The following is an 18,655-nucleotide window of genomic DNA, read 5'->3' as shown; positions in this document are numbered from 1 at the left end:
CAGCAGCAGCAGGAACAGCATGGGGCAGGGCCACACAGCCCCCCACCATTGCCAAGGCCTGCACAGGCACAGAGTGACTCAGAGGAGGAACAACCTGAGCCTGCCCCAGTAGGCAGAAGGAGGCATGCCCAGTATGCCCTGGCCTTGGCAAAGAGGCAACACATAGCACATACATGGACACAGTATTGACTCAGAGAATGACACCTCTCTCTGACTCACACATACAGTAAAACGGATGCCAAACATGACACTACCTGTGCCTAACCATGTATAGGGAGTGTACTATGTGCATCCGACATAGGCAGCTCTCCAGCACCATCCTCAATACTGGCACAGCCACAAGGTAAGTCACTCTTCCTACAAATTGCTGAATGGAGTAGTAACCGAATACATTTCTGCAGGTTACACTATTCCTGCACAGAAGCCTGTCTGCTTCCTGGATTGCTAATTCACCTCATTTGCATGGTTTTCACCAGCAAATGTGGTAATTAGTATATAGCAGTGGTGTCCATGCAGAAATAGTGTAGAAGAACTCGTGCACGTCCCAGGAGCTTGTTCCTGGATCGATCATCGGCCATATTGTGTGCAGCAGCTCTTGTGCAATTCCTGCACTCCATGTCGAGCTTCTTGCAGAATCTGGAGGAGAATGTCATATCTTTTCTTTCCACTCATGACTAGTGTTGCAAGAATCACTATATTTGTTACCTGTATCTATGGTATGGATGTGAGCATGCAAGGGAATTGGGTGGCTGAATGGGATGCCAGCAGATAGTAGACACCTATAGTGGCAGCATGAGATCTGTAACAAATACTGGTGTCACCATATTACCCAGGTGACAAAACCCACTGCAGGAAATGTGCTGGGCCACATGTGTGTCCATATGACACACACACACATGCCAGTCAGGGAGGCTCACATACCCAGCAACAGTCTCAGCCAGAAGGACAGGTGTAGACAAACACAAACAAAGGCTGTGCTAAGGCTTCTGATTGATGGCTATGGGTAACCACCCCCCTCAGGCCTACAAAGACAGACTACAACAGGTCAGGCAGTGTGATGTTAGTTCTGAAGGGTACGAAGTCAGAAACTGAAATGTAGGTCAATCAAACTTAAGAACTGCAGTACACTGATATGCCTCTAGTTAGCATGATAGCTTAGAATACAGAATGAAATGGAGTACCGGACATAACCACTGCAATCATAGCAAATTTGTACAAGTGTCAGGTGTGCCTTTCAATCCTATGTAGAAATGCCGTAACAGTCTGGTGTGCCCCCTCAATCTGATGTAGAAATGCAGTAACAGTCAGGTATGTCTACCCATTTCTATGTAGACATGTAGTAACAGTCAGGTGTGACCCCCTCAATCCCATGTAGAAATGTAGTAACAGCCAGGTGTGTCTCCCATTACTTTGTAGACATGCAGTAACAGTCAGGTATGACCCCCCCAATCCTATATAGAAATGTAGCAACAGTCAGGTGTGCCCTCCCATTCCTATGTAGACATGTAGTAAAAGATAGGTGTTACCTCCCCAATCCTATGTAGAAATGTAGTAACAATCAGGTGTGCCCCCCATACCTATATAGACACGTAGTAACAGTCAGGTGTGCTCCCCCAACCCTATGTTGAAATGTAATAACAGGCAGGTGTGCCCCCCCAATCCTATGTAGACATGTACTAACAGCAGGTGTCCCCCCCAAGCCTATGTAGAAATGTTGTAACAGTAAGGTGTGCCCCCCCAATCCTATGTAGACACTTAGTAACACACAGGTCTGCCTTCCCAATCCTATGTAGAAATGTAGTAACATGTATGTGTAGGTATAATAAAAGTGGAGCACAGATTTCCTGAGCTGGCCACGGTAGCAGGATAGATTGTAGCATGTGTACAATATGCAGGTCTGCGTGTGTTAGGTTGGTGTGTGTTGTATATTGTGTGAGATTAGTCAATATGTATGCATGGTGAGGTTTGTCCTGGTGGCCATTGCCCAGTGCTGCCGATGACAGGGCCAAGTTCTTACAACTGCAGTGCTAAACACAATGCTTCCCAGAATATCACATCCCAGCAGTAAGCCATAGTAAATGTTTGGAAGTAATATGTGTCACCATCTGAAAGATGGACATGGCATGACTGTTGGCCCAAATGTACAAGCAATACACAGGGGGGAGTACCTCAGACAGACAGTGTATAATATGTAACTGTCAAATGGACACACCTTGGAATTTTACATACAAGCTTGCAGCACATTATCTGGGCTTGTAGTAGGGAATACTAATGTCATCTGGCCAAACACTGGCAGACCACAAAGGTCATAGGAATGATATATTGAGAAACAGCGGATGTCCCTGCACAAGCCAGCATAAGTGGAATGCCCCATGCATATCTGTGAGTCAGATGCAAGTAGTGGCCATAGCACACAAGCACCTAGCTCACCCCACCACCACCCACAGGTACCTCTCCGGCCTTAACCCTGCTGTTGGGAACAAGTACAATATGACCCCTACCTATGCATGGCAATAGTGAAAGAATGCAGCATGCAGAGCAGCTGTCCCATGCAGGTATGTCCCTAGCTATAAGCAGCACCCTGCCAGGTCCACACCACTGGACCAATACTGACAGAAAATATTGGCATGAACACCTTGGACACCTACCCTGCCACTCCAGGGGAATATAGTGTATCACAGTCTGGGACTCTAGGACTGAAATAATGCAAAGGCCTGCTAGAACTGGTCTGCATCACTATCAAATGGCCTACAGTCCACTGCCAAAGGCCTGTGTCTCACCTGTAATGCCAATGTATGTTATGTCATGGACTCCCAAATAACATAAAACAGTCCACAGAACCCAAATGCAAGGCCATGTGGACAAATCACAGTAACATGTCCACCATGTCCCACTGCATGAACTGTGGACCAACACCAAATTACTGCTGTGATGAGGTGATAACTATAGGGAACATATCAGAGAATGTCCATACAATGTATGGAAGAGGATATAATAATAGTGGGGGAGGGTGGAGCATGGGCGGCATGGAGTGCGTGAAGTCTGAAACTCAGCCATGTGCATATACTATCCCTGGCTGCAAATACAAGAATGGGTGGCTACAAACATGCTCATAAACCACAATGTGTATGGGTAATGTCCAGAATTATGATCCCTGCCTCTGGGTAACCTGTGTGAATCTGTACAGCTGTGAGGTATCGCCACAGCAACCCATGGCCATACTGTCATGTTGATGGATGTACAAGCATGGGATCCTCTGCCACCACTGTACAAAGACGCTGAACCATTTACACAGACCGAGAAGCAAGTGTCTGCAGCTTCCCCTACAGAATGGCATGAGTGTGCAAGAATATGTAGGTTGATGACCACAATAGTGAACACAGCTGCAGTCACCATGTGTTCCTCAGGACACCACTGCAAGCAAATATGTCTACCTGACAGTACTTGATTACATAAAACATCACAGTGTATAACAGTACATATCTCTGAATATCTCTGCTAACACCAGGACCATGTAGCAGAAGCAGCACAGACACAATTATCTACAGTAACCCACCATCCTTTGCCCATTTTGACCCCATATTGTCAACTGATTTACAGATATCCTGCAGAAACAGTTTGCTACCTATAGACCTATAGGTGTAGAACACAAAAGTCTGCACTGGAGTACAATCTACCTGGAATGGATTCACACATTCAATAAAGAATGTCATACTGGGCATGCTCCCACACTTAAGGAAATGAACACCATGTCTGGCAACAACAGTGGACCATACATATCTGACAGTCACAGATGTTAGTGCATACACTCCTCAGTACCAACTAGTCATGCTTTGTACACACACTGGATAGGAATACACACATATTTCCAAGGACAACACACTATAATAGGCCAAAAGTACACATACAAAGATGTGTGGAAGAGAGTGACAGTGACAAAGATCCTTCCATCATGAGGTCTGTCCCACGTAACACACATCCAATTGGATAAAACCACATGCTGTGCAAATGTTAATCACTGTAGACATATTCCTCTGGAATCCCTTAGCATTATAGTGTCTGTGGTGCTAGTGCTAACTGTGCAACATGACTGTACAAGTCAGCAGTCATCTAGCAGTTTTATATACGTACCTGTGGAATATAAACCTGTGTGTGCCTGAGTGTGGTGTGTCTGCCTCTAGATGAATGGGTTATGGCCCATGCACTCACACTGCACTCCCCATTGCCCTACTATGGCAAGTCTGCTGATGTCTTCACCTTGAAATACACCTTTGGGAAAAGAACAGCCCAGTAATCCCTGTGACATGTACTGTAACTGCATAATGCTGTAGTGTGATAAACTAGTTAGGTAGGAGTTCTATTCCCAGAAATGGCAAGTGTGGATGTTGGTGTGTTTGTTTGTCTGTGTAGGGAGCAATGCTTTTGAGGCAATCCACAGTCACTACAACCTCCAGTGCCCATTCTTTGGCAAGCCTGCTGATGTCATTCCCTTTGAAATATACCTTTGGGGAAGGAGCAGCCCAGTAATCTCCATGGTGTGTCCTATAACTGTGTAATGCTGTAGTGTGATAAACTAGTTAGGTTGGAGTTCTATTCCTGGATATGTGTGTGTGTGTGTTTGTTTGTTTGTGTAGGGAGCAATGTTTTTGAGGCCATTCACAGTCACTACAACCTCCAGTGCCTGTCTTTGGCAAGCCTGCTGATGTCGTTCACTTTAAAAAACACCTTTGGGGAAGGGGTAGCCCAATAATCTCTGTGGCATGTCCAATAACTGCGTAATGCTATAGTGTGATAAACTAGTTAGGTATGAGTTTTAATCCCAGACATGACAAGTGTGAAACTCTGTGTGTGCATGTAGGGGTACATTTTTTTGGCCATTCACACTAACTACGCACACCTACAAATGGAGAACATTGATAACTGTGCAGTAATAGAGACCTGATCCAAGCCTCCAGAGAGCACCCATGCAATACCAGGTACAGCTCTCACCATACATGTTGGCCACCAAACCAGGACCAAAACAATAAAGGTGGAGGAGTGTCCATATTAACCAAGGATATTCACACCACCAGGCTACTTGCCAAACAGAATGTGTCTGAAATACACCTGGTGCAACTAACAGTGGGTTAGACTGCATTCCAAATTGTATAGCTTGCGACAGATCCTCCACCATGCCCCATGATACCCACTACAGCCTTTGAAGCATACTGTGAAATATCATGATACAAGCAAACACCCTAACACTGGGTGAGTTACACTACCCTGCTGTTAACTGGAAAAACTACTTGTGTACCAACATGTGTGCTCAACGGTTCTTGGAAGTAATAATTTCCAATGCCCTGGATAATGTAACCCATAGTCCCACCAGGGGCTCAAATATCCTACACGTGGTCATTACCAACATGGGACATCAATACTCCACACCTATGGTCACCCTATTGGTGGTCAGGTATGCCCATGAGCTAATCACATTTAACATCAAATTCCTCCCCCACACTCCAGTAAGGACACCTCTGTAACACACATCTCCAAAGCCAATGTCATGCTACATATGTCAGACGTGACTAACATCATGACACCCATGTAGAAGGGAACTGAAAGGACAACTGCTGAGTCATACACAAAGGCACTGTATGAGTACATCCACTTGTGCATGAATCATGTCATCCAATAGTGAAACAAGATTCGGCCCATCCAAGAAAAGGATGCCAATGTGGTGGGCCCCTGCCATAAACATACTGTACAACAAAAGGAGAAAACTCTTGCAGAAATGGGGGACTTTCCAGGATGCAAAATACTCCCTTACCAGCTACAGTAGAAGGCAGAGACCCCTCATAACATCCAGCAAGGCTGGTTATGAACAAAATATAGCCACAGATGCCATAGACAACTGCAAGCTGTTCCATAGCTATGTCAGAAATCTAAATGGCAATGCTCAGAACTGCTGTGGGCTACAACAGGATGGTACTAAATCTACTCCTCCCAGGGATATTGCCAATATCCTGGCAGATTTATCCAGTGCAAACTGCACCCCCCTCCCAACCCACACATGGTCCATCTCAACATGGACAGATTGCCATATGATGGTAATAATGGCCACATAGGTAAAACCAAACTCTACAGAGCTATGACAACAGCAGCCATGGGACCAGACAACATTCCAGGCTGTGTACAACATGAGCTAAATACTGCACTTGCTCCTCACCTACGTGCCATGTATAATCATAGCCACAACTCAAGCTTCATGCCCACTGTGTGGTGCACTGCTACAGTTATCCCATTCCACAAGGGGGGATCCAACTTGGATTCTGGGAACTACAGCCCCAGCAGTATAACATGCCTGATCTGCAAGGCCATGGAATGTATTATCATGGAAATTAAAACAAAGGCATTGGCAACCTGCAAACACTGGACCCTAACCAAGTTTGGTTTGTGAAGGGCCAATCATGTCATCTCAACCTGTATGACAACTGTGAATCCCTCTCCAGAGCTGTGGATGAGGGTAAGGTGGTTCACACAGCCTATCTAAACCTCACCAAGCCCTTTGAAACCATCCCCTAGTCTGGAATCATAGATACATGTATCATGCTGGCCATTAATCCCAATGTCACCTGATGGGCTGCCAACTGCTGTACTGACACAACCCACACTGTAAATGTAGGTGACACCAACCTGAGCCCCAGACAAATGACAGATGGAGTACCTTAGGTTTCAGTCGTGGCACCGCCCTTGTTCAGCATCTACTGCTCTGAAGTACACTCCAACAGTAAGGGACACTGGCAAACAAAGGTTGCAAATGACTGCACATTGGGAGCCAATATTGAATCCCCACATGATGTGGATATTCTACAGGAGGGCCTTACAGAAAGACATGGTTGGTGCCTGTGCCATGGCCTCAAGATCAATGCCAAGAAATATATAGCTATCCTCATTGGGAAGGAACATGTACCTGTGAAGTACCACATAGATGGCAGTACACTAAACACCTAAAGTGTGATAACAGACTTAGGGACACAGGTGGACAATGGTCTCAACTTTGATAACCACATCACCACTACAGTCAGGAAATCTACCTATGTGGCACACCTCACACTAAGGGCTTTACATCCAGGAAAAGGGGCCCATTGTCCCACAGAAGGCATCTCTCAGTAAACCCAGTACAGACTACAATGGCCTGTTATGTATGTACCTCACAAGACATCTGCAAGAAGTAGAGAGGCTGCAGACATACCTCATGAAATGACCAAAGGCCTAAACCAGATGCCATATGCTGACCGTATGAAAAATCAGCCAGCAATACTCTGTCACGTATTGTGTTCTCAGAGGCAATCTCTGCTTAACATCACATGCCATGTCAAACCCACAGCTGTTGAACATGCTGCACTTAGAAAATTCCAAACCCTCACAGCCACATGCTCCAGGAATCCAAATTCTGTCATCACAATGAACCCCAATACGTGCAGGAGGGATGTGTTCCTGACCCAGAGACTCTGCAGACCCTGGAATAGACTGCCCACACATCTCAAGAAGAGTGCCCCTTTGGCCATCTTCAAAAGGAACCTGGATGATTGGATGGGAGATAGGACATTCACCCTGGGAATCATGTCAGCTGCCCTGCTAGACAGGGGTGCAGGGAAGTATATATTGTGGGAAGTCATAGCCAGAGAAATGTCATGTCTAGGTATGTATAGGGCCTAGGGCCCATAGCCTAGTATCAATGTATGACCCTATGAACCTATGAACTACATCTTCCATTGCCCAATCTTGGCGAGGCTGCTGATATCATTCACTTTGAAATACACCTTTGGGGAAGGAGTAGCCCAGTCATCTCTGTGGTGCATCCTATAACAGTGTAATGCTGTAGAGTGGTGTACTAGTTCAGTAGGTGTTCTATTCCCAGACATGATAAGTTTGTTTGTGTAGGGCAGGAGTAATGCTTTTGAGGCCATTCACAGTCAATGCACTCTCCATCACCCTTCTTTGGCAAGCCTGCTGATGTCATTCAACTTGAAATACACTTTTGGGGAAGAAGTAATCCAGTAATCTCCATGGTGCATCCTATAACAGTGTAATGCTGCAGTGTGATATACTAGTTTGGTAGGGGCTCTACTCCCAGACATGGCAAGTGTGGTTGTCTATGTAGGGTGCAATGCTTTTGAGACCATTTACAGTCAATACAACCTCCATTGCCCTTCTTTGGCAAGCCTGCTGATGTCATTCACCTTGAAATACACCATTGGGGAAGAAGTAGCCCAGTAATCTCCATGGCATGTGTTATGACTGTGTAATGCTGTATTGTGATGTACCTAATTAGGTAGGGGTTCCAATCCCAAACATAACAACTATGAGACTCTGTGTGTGTGTGTGTGTGTGTGTGTGTGTGTGTGTGTGTGTGTGTGTGTGTGTGTGTGTGTGTGTGTGTGTGTGTGTGTGTGTGTGTTTCTCATTCATATCCTGTGTGGAGATGGCTGTGAGTGTGTAACAACTGGAATCATTGTGGAGTGGGTTTTGCAAATTTCTTACCTGGTGGGGCCTATTATATGTCACAATATCTACCTTACAAGGATAACATATGTCAAACAGTAGAGAGGCTGGGGATGACAATCCATACCCCTAAATGTGACATCAAGGCCTGGCAAATAAATTAGGCAACTCTTGTATTACCCAGAGAACACTCTCTACCCATGTCTCATACACAAAGATACTTGACTAGACAACAACCACTTTGTTGGTAGTTCCCTGCATATTGCTCACAGATAGTAACCATGGTCTGATTGCTGCAGACTACAGAGTGCATGGCACCCTGTCCCATCACTACAATAGGCACATCATTGCAGAAAGTGTGCCTTCACTATGTTCCCCACTGGACGCCTGCAACAACTGTAGTGCCATCAAATGTGACGAACAAATTACATACCATGCCTTAAACACATGCCCTGTATGGACAGATGCCACTGACACCAAAGAATACCTGTATCATGCTGTCAGTGTGGGTGCAGGGTCAACCTGGTGTCCATTTTCAGTTCCCACCACATGAGGCCAGGAATGGCACATCTGATGATAACAATATGTGTACACAGCATGGCCCAGACACCCTAGTTACAGTTCTACATGTCACAGAACATGCATGTGGGATGTGTGCACATCCCAGACACTGTCCATGCCATGGACTATAGAACACATACATGGCAAGCATTGCACAGCACTGGCCACCAACAATAGTAACCCAGATGACTGGATGGTGAATACAATACCCACCTGTGTGGGAAAATTCAGACACTACACCCCTGAGTCACACTGCAGATCATTGTCATGTGGCCTGATGCCAAGGTATGCCCTTCACTTAGCCTTGTGCAGCCTTCTGGCTCAGTCAACCACTACACACATGTGAAGCAATGCACCCATGCATGTCAGTACTGGCACCCTGTGTCTGGGTGTGTGTGTGGTGCTTGACTTCTACCCCATTCACACTCACTACACCTCTCAGTGGCCTACTGAAGCATGCTGTCTGATGTCAGACACCTTCAAATACCCATTGCCCATATATCATTCAGATAACCCTGTGGTGTATGTGATACCTGCGTATTAGTATACTGTGGCAAACTAGCTAGTTAGGAAGTCTATTCCTGACCCTGCCAACTGTGTTAATGTGTGTGAGTCCCTGAGAGAGTGTGGCTGTGTCGATGTTGACACCTGTTCATCTGGACAGGTACATGTACTACACCAACCTTATCACTCCTATATCACTGTTGCAGATGTCACTCACCATCAGATATACCTTTGGGCAGCTACTCAGCATGTAAGCTCTGTTGCACATGCAATAAGTGCATAGACATGAGATAGCAATATCTAGTAAGTCAGGGAGTTGAAACCCCATACTGGTAAGTGGGTGACACAAGCATGCTTAGGTTTTAGTCTCCCACCCCCTCCTTGTCTTATTTTTTCATGCTCTGTCTCTCTTACTCCCTCTCTGGTGGATGTGGAGATGTACACCTGTTTTGTTTAGGCAGCAGCTTGTGTTTTGTAAGTGATGCTCATGATCAGCTGATGGCCTCTGCATGAATTGCAGTCCCTTCTAGCTGATTTCCTGTAGAACAGCTGTGATAATATTCCCATAACCAATTGCATGGAAACACACTCCAATATCTAGGAACATCATGTGGGTGTTGGGACTTTTCATTTACTGTGAGCAGGACCTCATGTTGGTGTTTGTCAAACAGCATCACAGATGGTATTGAGATTTACTTCTAACAACATACACTGTGGAGACAGGCCAACAAACAAGAAGGGGATGTGCCAGACATGATTACAGAATGTAAGTGTTGCTCTTATGCATTTTGAGTAATGTTGGTTTAACAGGGTGTGTGTGGATATGGCTGATCTACATGATTTAACACCTGTCATGACAGTATTATGTGTTTGAGGAAGCTCCCACCTGTATGGTTATCTGCAGACTGGGCAGTGTTTGGAGTCTTATGTTTCTTGTGTTACTCACAGATCACCTATCTTAGAACTGCAGAAGCATAATCTGAGGATTGCAGTCAGCCATGAGGGTTACTGACTTCATATCCCTCATAGGACATATGTCACAACAAACCCTGTTACAACCGTAAATGTATGAGGGTATCACAGCAACATGCCAATATTGGCCCAGTGTTTGTGGCTCCAGCCACAAGTCTGTCAACCTTTGAGCATATGTCATGCAGTATGAGGTGCATATGTTCTGTACACCATTGTTTATTGACATCATATCTGATAACAAGCCAGTCAGATATCAGATTGCTTCACATGTTATGTATAGTATTGGTTATTTCTGAGGACATAACCTGGGAATTCTGCGGTTGTGTGTACAGTACTGGGGTTTGTGTACTTATGGTGATTGTCGACAGTATATGTATTGTGAATATGTACCTTGGCCTGTGCACTGACTGTGGCAGATGTCATTGTTCTTGGTCCTGTTCTTCCTAATGTTACATGCTGCTCCGGTGTATGGTACCATATCAGCTCAAATGTTTGTAGGGCCAAACACACATGTGTCCCATCCCACAGACAGGCATTGGACAACACTGTGTTGTGAACCAGTTTATGTAGGGTTAGTGTGTGAGTGGCACATATGAAGATGGTGTTTATCAGACAGTCCATATAGTGTCATATTAAGATTGCATACCATATGTGGCTGTGTTCACATTGATTGTGGGTATGCATTTTCTCACAGATGTCTGTTACTCTATGCTGTGACATGCCTGTAGAGCCTGCTATATTTGCAGGTACATAGGTTCATAGGTAGGTACTAGGCTATCAGCCCTAGGGCCCATAGAAGCCTAGCCAAAAAATGTACCCTGGCTTTCGCCACCCAAGAAAATTATTTTCCTGTGCCCCTGTCGAACAGAGCCACAGAAGTGATCCCTGGGGTGAATTTCCCATTTCCCATCCAATCATCAAGATTTTTCTTGAAGAGTGCTAATGAGGAGCTCTGTTTGACATAGATAAGTAGTCTGTTCCAGAGTATGGGGAAGTCTCTGGGACAGGAATCTATCCCTCCAGCATGTTCTGTTTATTGTAGTGACAAGGTTAAGGTCCCTAGAGCGTGTAGCTTGGAGGGATTGGGATTTCTTTAAGTGGAACATGTCCAACAGCTCTGGGTTTGACATAGCTTTGTATGTTAGGCAGAGAGCACCCCTGAGTAGGTGATATGCGACGGAGTAAAGCTGTAGTTTTTTGAGACGGTCTGCATAGGGCATCTGTTTGAGGCCAGTAATCCTCTTTGTGAGGTATTTCTGTGGTCCTTCCAGTTGTTGTAGATGTCTTGTGAGGTACATACCAAAAGGGGCGTTGTACTCTATAAATGGTCTAATGAGTGATGAGTAGAGGGGAACAATGACCCCTTCTTTTCTGGATGAGAATCCTTTTGTGATGAGATGAGCCACATAGAAGGATTTTCTGACCACTGTGGCGATGTGATTATCAAAGGAGAGACTACTGTCCACCTGTGTCCCTAGGTCTCTTATCACATTTTCGGCAATAAGTAGACTACCAGCTATGTGGTAGTTCATGGGTACAGAGTTTTTACCAAAGGAGATGACAATACACTTTTTGGCATTGAGCTTCAGGTCATGGCTTTGACACCAGGTATCTGTCTCATTGAGGCCATTTTGTAGTTTGTCCACATCGTTAGGAGTTTAGATTATGGCTCCTAGTTTGCAGTCATCTGCAAACTTTGTTAGCCAAAGACCTTCTGTGTTGGCCTGCACGTCAGAGAAGTAGATACCAAACAGGAGAGGACCCAGGACTGAACCCTGTGGTACTCCATTTGTCACTGGTCTGATGTCGGATTTGGAATCCACTACTTTCACAGTGTGGGCTCTGTCCATGAGCCAGTTGGCAACCCATCTTGTGATATAGGGATTTATACCTAGTTTAGTGAACTTATCTATAATTCCAGAGTGGGGGATGGTGTTGAAAGCCTTGGCAAGATCTAGATAAGCTGTGTAAACCATTTTACCCTCATCTATGGCTTTGGTGACTGCTTCAAAGAAGTCAATCAGGTTTAGGAGACATGATTTGCCTTTTACAAATCCAAACTGAGTAGGGTCCAGAGTTTGGAGATTACCAATGTCTTTGTTTATGAGTTCCATGATGATACATTCCATGACCTTGCAGACCAGGCTCGTCATGGGGCGGTAGTTCCCAGGGTCCATCGTGGCTCCCCCTTTGTGGAGTGGTATAACTGTTGCGGTGCGCCATTCAGTGGGTACAAAGCCTGAGGTGAGGCTATGATTGAACATGGTACTTAGGTAGGATGCCAGTTCATTCTGTAGTTCATGTAGAACGCAGCCTGGGATATTGTCAGGTCCCATGGATGCTGTGTTCTTGGCTTTGGAGAGTGTGTTTTTTACCTGTGCAGCCGTGATTACAGGAACTTTGCATTCTTCCTATATTGAGATGGGCCCTCTAGAGGGTGAGAGGGGGGTAAAGTTAGCACTGAACCTATCTGCTAAGATGTTGGCAATATCAGTTGGTTCTGTATATTTAGTGCCATTATGCTGTAACTCAGAGTAGATCTGAGTGTTCCCATTTAGATTCTTGACATAGCTATAGAATGCTTTGTGGTTGTCTTTAGAGTCAGTGGCAATTTTGTTTTCGTAACTAGCTTTGGAGGATTTTATGAGGGATCTCAGCTTCTTACAGTTTCTTTCTTCTGTTGTAGAGTTTGTTAATGGCAGAGGACCACCAGATTGGCTTCCTTTTTTTGGAGGATAACATCTTGGTTCTATTAGGGATAGCATGATCCATGCACTTGTGTAAGTGCTTATGAAGTCCATTTGTGTAGGATTCGGCAGTCATACCTCTATTGTCCATCTGCATGGGTGTCAAGAAGTTTGCCACTTCTGTCTTAAGAAGTGTGAAGTTGGCTTTTGAGAAGTTTTTTACGATGGTTTCCCTAATCATGTGTATTCCCCCATACAAAATGTAGTCCAGTGTTGTGGCAGTCTGCCTGGAGTTTGCACAGCGCTTTGTTACATGCCAAGCAGCTTAGTGTAATTACCCAGTGTGCTGTTATGTCCAGATATTTGGGGTTTGTGTACTTATGGTGATTGCCGACAGTATATGTACTGCGAATACATACCTTGGCCTGTGCACTGACTGTAGCAGATGTCATTGTTCTTTGCCCTGTTCTTCCTGATGTTACATGCTGCTGCAGTGTATGGTACCCTATCTGCTCAAATGTTTGTAGGGCCAAACACACGTGTCCCATACTACAGACAGGCATTGGACAACACTGTGTTGTGAACCAGTTTATGTAGGGTTAGTGTGTGAGTGGCACATATGAGGATAGTGTTTATCAGACAGTCCATATAGTGTCATATTAAGATTGCATACCATATGTGGCTGTGGCTGTGATCACATTGATTGTGGGTATGCATTTTCTCACAGGTGTCTGTTACTCTGTGCTGTGACATGCCTGTAGAGCTTGCTATATTTGCAGGTACATGTGTATTCCCCCATACAAAATGTAGTCCAGTGTTGTGGCAGTCTGCCTGGAGTTTGCACAGTGCTTTGTTACATGCCTAGCAGCTTAGTGTAATTACCCAGTGTGCTGTTATGTCCAGATATTTGCAAGACATACTGCTGCCAGGCCATCATAGCTGTTGTGTATTTCTGACAAAGCAGTGTGATTCCGTACAGATGTATGTCAGTAACTACTGGATAGTATGTGGCCATGTGACCTCTGCACCACCAGTTATGTGCCAGGGCAGATAGGCGTGTGCAAATACATAAACTGTGTGGACATATATAGTCCAGTATATACGTGATATACCCATGTACATGGCTGTTAACATCAACATTGTCAGGCTTGGTCCACATGTCTCGCATGAAGGGGATCTGTGTACAACTCTGGAATGACCAGAGAGTGCCAGACTGTCCACATATATTGGTCATATTTCTGCTGTAGCCCACGGGATCATTACTGTGCTATCAGTGGTACTGTACTATGATGTCCTTAGGATGTTTGTCAGTAACCGATGGCATACATGTCAAAAGTGGATGTGACCTCCCTCAAACAATATGCCTGCTAAGACAACCCCTGTTATGGTGGCAACAGTCTACATATATACCTGCAATACATACATGACATCCCCTTGCAGGTTGAGAATATTGGTGCTGACGTAGGACTCCACTCCATATTCTGGACATATGGTAAACATATATGTATGTATATATACATCCATATATCTATATATATATATAGACATATACATATCTACATACATATAGGGATATATATATATATATATATATATATATATATATATATATATGTATTTATACATATACAAACACACATATATATATGGGTTACCTTTACATTATCGAACGTTCAAATGTTCGACAGTCATATGGCCAAAACCATATCACTGAACATTCAAATCTTCGACAATGTAAACGTAACAAAAAAAAAATATCAGCCCTGCAGCCCCCATGTGGGGGGCTGCACCCTCCCCATACACCCCCTACTTAAATATACCAACTCCGAGATCACACTACATTGCGGTAACAGGAAAAATTCACGTTCCACGCTGTCTGGAGATGTTCATTCAGTCATTTGCCATGACCACAATGTAGTGCGATCTCGGAGAGTGTATGTTTTGGTAATGGGGGTGTGTGGGGTGCAAGAGGCTTGCTATAGATACTGTTTTTTATTTTATTTCTACTGTATTATCTTACCTTTACATTGTCGAACATTCAAATGTTCAATGATATGGTCTCAACCATATCATTGTTGAACATTTGAACGTTCAGTAATATAAGGGTAACCCATATATACATATACACAGCTATATATGTCTACACATATACAGATATATACACACACACATATATATATATATATATATATATATATATATATATATATATATAGATATATATATATATATATATATATATATATATAGATATATATATATAAATATATATATGCACATATAGTTATGGATATCTACATACATAGCGATAGAAATAGGTACATCTGTTTAGATATATATGAACATATAGTTATAGATATCTGCATATAAATCGACATACATATGTGTATCTGTACATATAGGTTGTACATATATATATATATATATATATATATATATATATATATATATATATATATATATATATACAGAGAAATCTATGAATGGCCAAATATATATGATGCACTATACTGATGTGTATAAATACATATATATGAAAATATATGTGTATGTACATGTAGACATATATCTACATAGGTATATGTATATATCCATATCCTTGTCATATGTAAGCATTACTGTTGTGTATACATTCCCAGATGTATCACAGTGTATGTATCTGATATGTGCATATTTAGATATAACAACATATGTGATGCAACAATAATATCACTAACAAGTACTACACAATTGTGGAAGTCACAGCAATTGTTCAATATTGGTCAATATGTTGACTGAGAGATATATTGGAAAAACAGCAACTGTCTTCATAACTGTCATGGTGTAGAGGTTAACTGTTGTGACTATAGTGTATACAGTTCTAGGTTCAAGGCCTGTGAGGGCTGTTTATTTTGTTGCTGGACAGAACAAGGGCTGCTAGATACAGAATGATTAAAGCAGTTTTGAGCAGCTCTAAGCATGTTTGCACAGGTTTGTGCAATGGTAAGCAGTGCCAATGTACGGTTAAACGTACAGGTGCTTACACCATGTAGGCTTCGCTTACCAGTGCGCAAATGTGCTTAGCTGTCATATTGCAGCAATACTGACACCTGTTAAGCATGGCTTAGCCCTGGTAACCAGTGCTCACATCCCAGTCTGATAACATAGCAGGGTAATGACATCTATAATAAATGTATGTAATGCCATGCACAAAACATGCATTTATGTGCTGTCATTACAGCAGCAAGGGCTGTGGGTGTCATGTCTGGGACACTCAAGCATATAAAAACTGTACATCACTCTTATCCATGTGAATATGATACATACAAGGGTAGTAACCCAAGTTACATGCCATCACATTGGCATGTAGTGTATCATGCTGTTACTACTGTTGACATTGTTTTCCCAGGCAAGAATAGATTGCTAAGTGTAGTACTGGCAACAAGCACCCCTGCATGCATAGCTGGACTCTGAGGCCTCACTGTTGTGTTCCTGGTGTGTGAGCTGTGTCAATGTATATATCCCCCACTGGATAATGATTTGACATTTGGAATGTAACTGTAGACATCTGTCTGTAAAGCACATGTCAATGAGGGCTTCCAACATGTAGTAATGGCATACATATTGATGTCAGATGTCTATCTGTCGACACATTCATCCTACTGCATAGCTAGTTGGCAAGATGATGTCTGTCAGTCCCTGTACATATGTGCAGATGGCAGGTATCCAGCTTGGATATGTACAGGCAACCTATGCTTGCCTGACACTGACATGTCTGCCCAGCTGTGTTATAACTGGCAGAGATAGGACCCTACACCCTGTACTCACCACATGCCACGGGTACCTCCACTACACTACCACAGTCAACAGAACATGCTTGGGTACAGATGTCCATCACAGACAATAACCATGTGTTGTAGTACATGTTGCATACATGTCAAATGGATCACCTCAACGGCCATTTGCAGGAGGCACCCATGAGGATTGGCTGATGCATGTCACTCTCACCCTGAGGGTCACCACAGTGGGGTCTGTTGATAGATTGCCTGCTGGCACATGGCAGGTGGCATGATATCACTGTACACACATCCCCTACACTTCCCATCTCTCCATGGGCAATAGCCAGGTACACACCTATGATCATCTGCAGCGATGTACCCCAGTACTGACAAATGTGTATGAGTGCATTACTGAGAATATCAGTGTCTGTGTGTTAGTAGACCTGTAGCTGGGAATACCATGAGGGCCTTTACACCCACCGCAACACCCATTGCCATAGTTAGATGTGGCTGCTGCTGTACTGGACATTACATGAACCCTGTTACGCTCCTCTTCCAAACAGCTACCTGAGCCTTTCAGTAACAGCAAAACAGTGTTGTACAAATGGGTTGATAGGCATGGGGTACCCACTGAGTTCTGGCAAGTGTGTGTATGTGTGCATGTGTGTATATCTGTAAGGTACAGCATTCCAAGGCCACATACTCCTATTACAATACTCATTGCCACACAGTATTATGGATAGTGATGTTGCTGCCCATAGGTGAAGCATGACAACACATCACCCTACTATGCCTGTGGCATGTGCATTAGATGCATATCCCTGTAGTACCACTGTTGGGATGGACAATGGGTTGTATCGTAGTTGTGGGCAATGTGTGATGGTGGGTATGTCAGAGTGTCATCATGGGTTCCAGTGTGTACAATAGCCACAGTGGGGTGTGGGTACTGTGTACACTGTTATTACAACTATGATACCCCCGGTACATGTCCCATGCACCACTGTATGGTGACCACTGTCACCATCAACCATACAGGTAACTGATAATACAATCCAGCGCAGTTATGCATGTGCTCTGTGCAGCCTACCTATAACACATTGGACACACTGACAAATTAGCACAGAGAGGCCCAAGTCTCTTGGATGTGTGTCTGCCTGTTATGTGTCTGTTAATGTGTACATGATGGCATGTCACACTATGTGCTGTCCATATAAAACCATTACATCCCCCATTACCATACTGTAGATGTCTGGGGTTGTTCTGCATATAACATGTAACCTGAGACACATCTCATCCTAAACACTGTGTGGTGTGTGCAGTGAAAGCCACACACATCAGTAGCAGTACATACCTAGGTACAGGTCTTTTCCCAGTGTTTCCAAGTAAGAGTGTGCATGTATGTGGATGGATCTATATCAGGTTGCTGAGTATATGTGTCCCAGGGGGTCACCTGTCGATGTGGCACAGGCAGTAACTGTTATACAGACCTGTGACATGTGTTCAACTGTACCCAGGATATGTCACAGCCATGGTGTCACCACAGTGCCATAACCCTTGTGGAATATGAATGCAGACCATCCTCCTGCTGACACATGTACACCTACAACACAAATGGATAACATTATGGAGGCCACATTCACTCAGTGTTACTAACAGCTATAATGCATCACGGCTGGACAGCTACATTAC

The sequence above is a fragment of the Protopterus annectens genome, chromosome 10.part0, assembly GCF_019279795.1.
Source record: "Protopterus annectens isolate FY-2018-M chromosome 10.part0, PAN1.0, whole genome shotgun sequence".
NCBI lineage: Eukaryota > Metazoa > Chordata > Ceratodontiformes > Protopteridae > Protopterus > Protopterus annectens.
The sequence above is the reverse complement of the archived record's forward strand: the minus strand, read 5'-3'. Positions refer to the sequence as shown.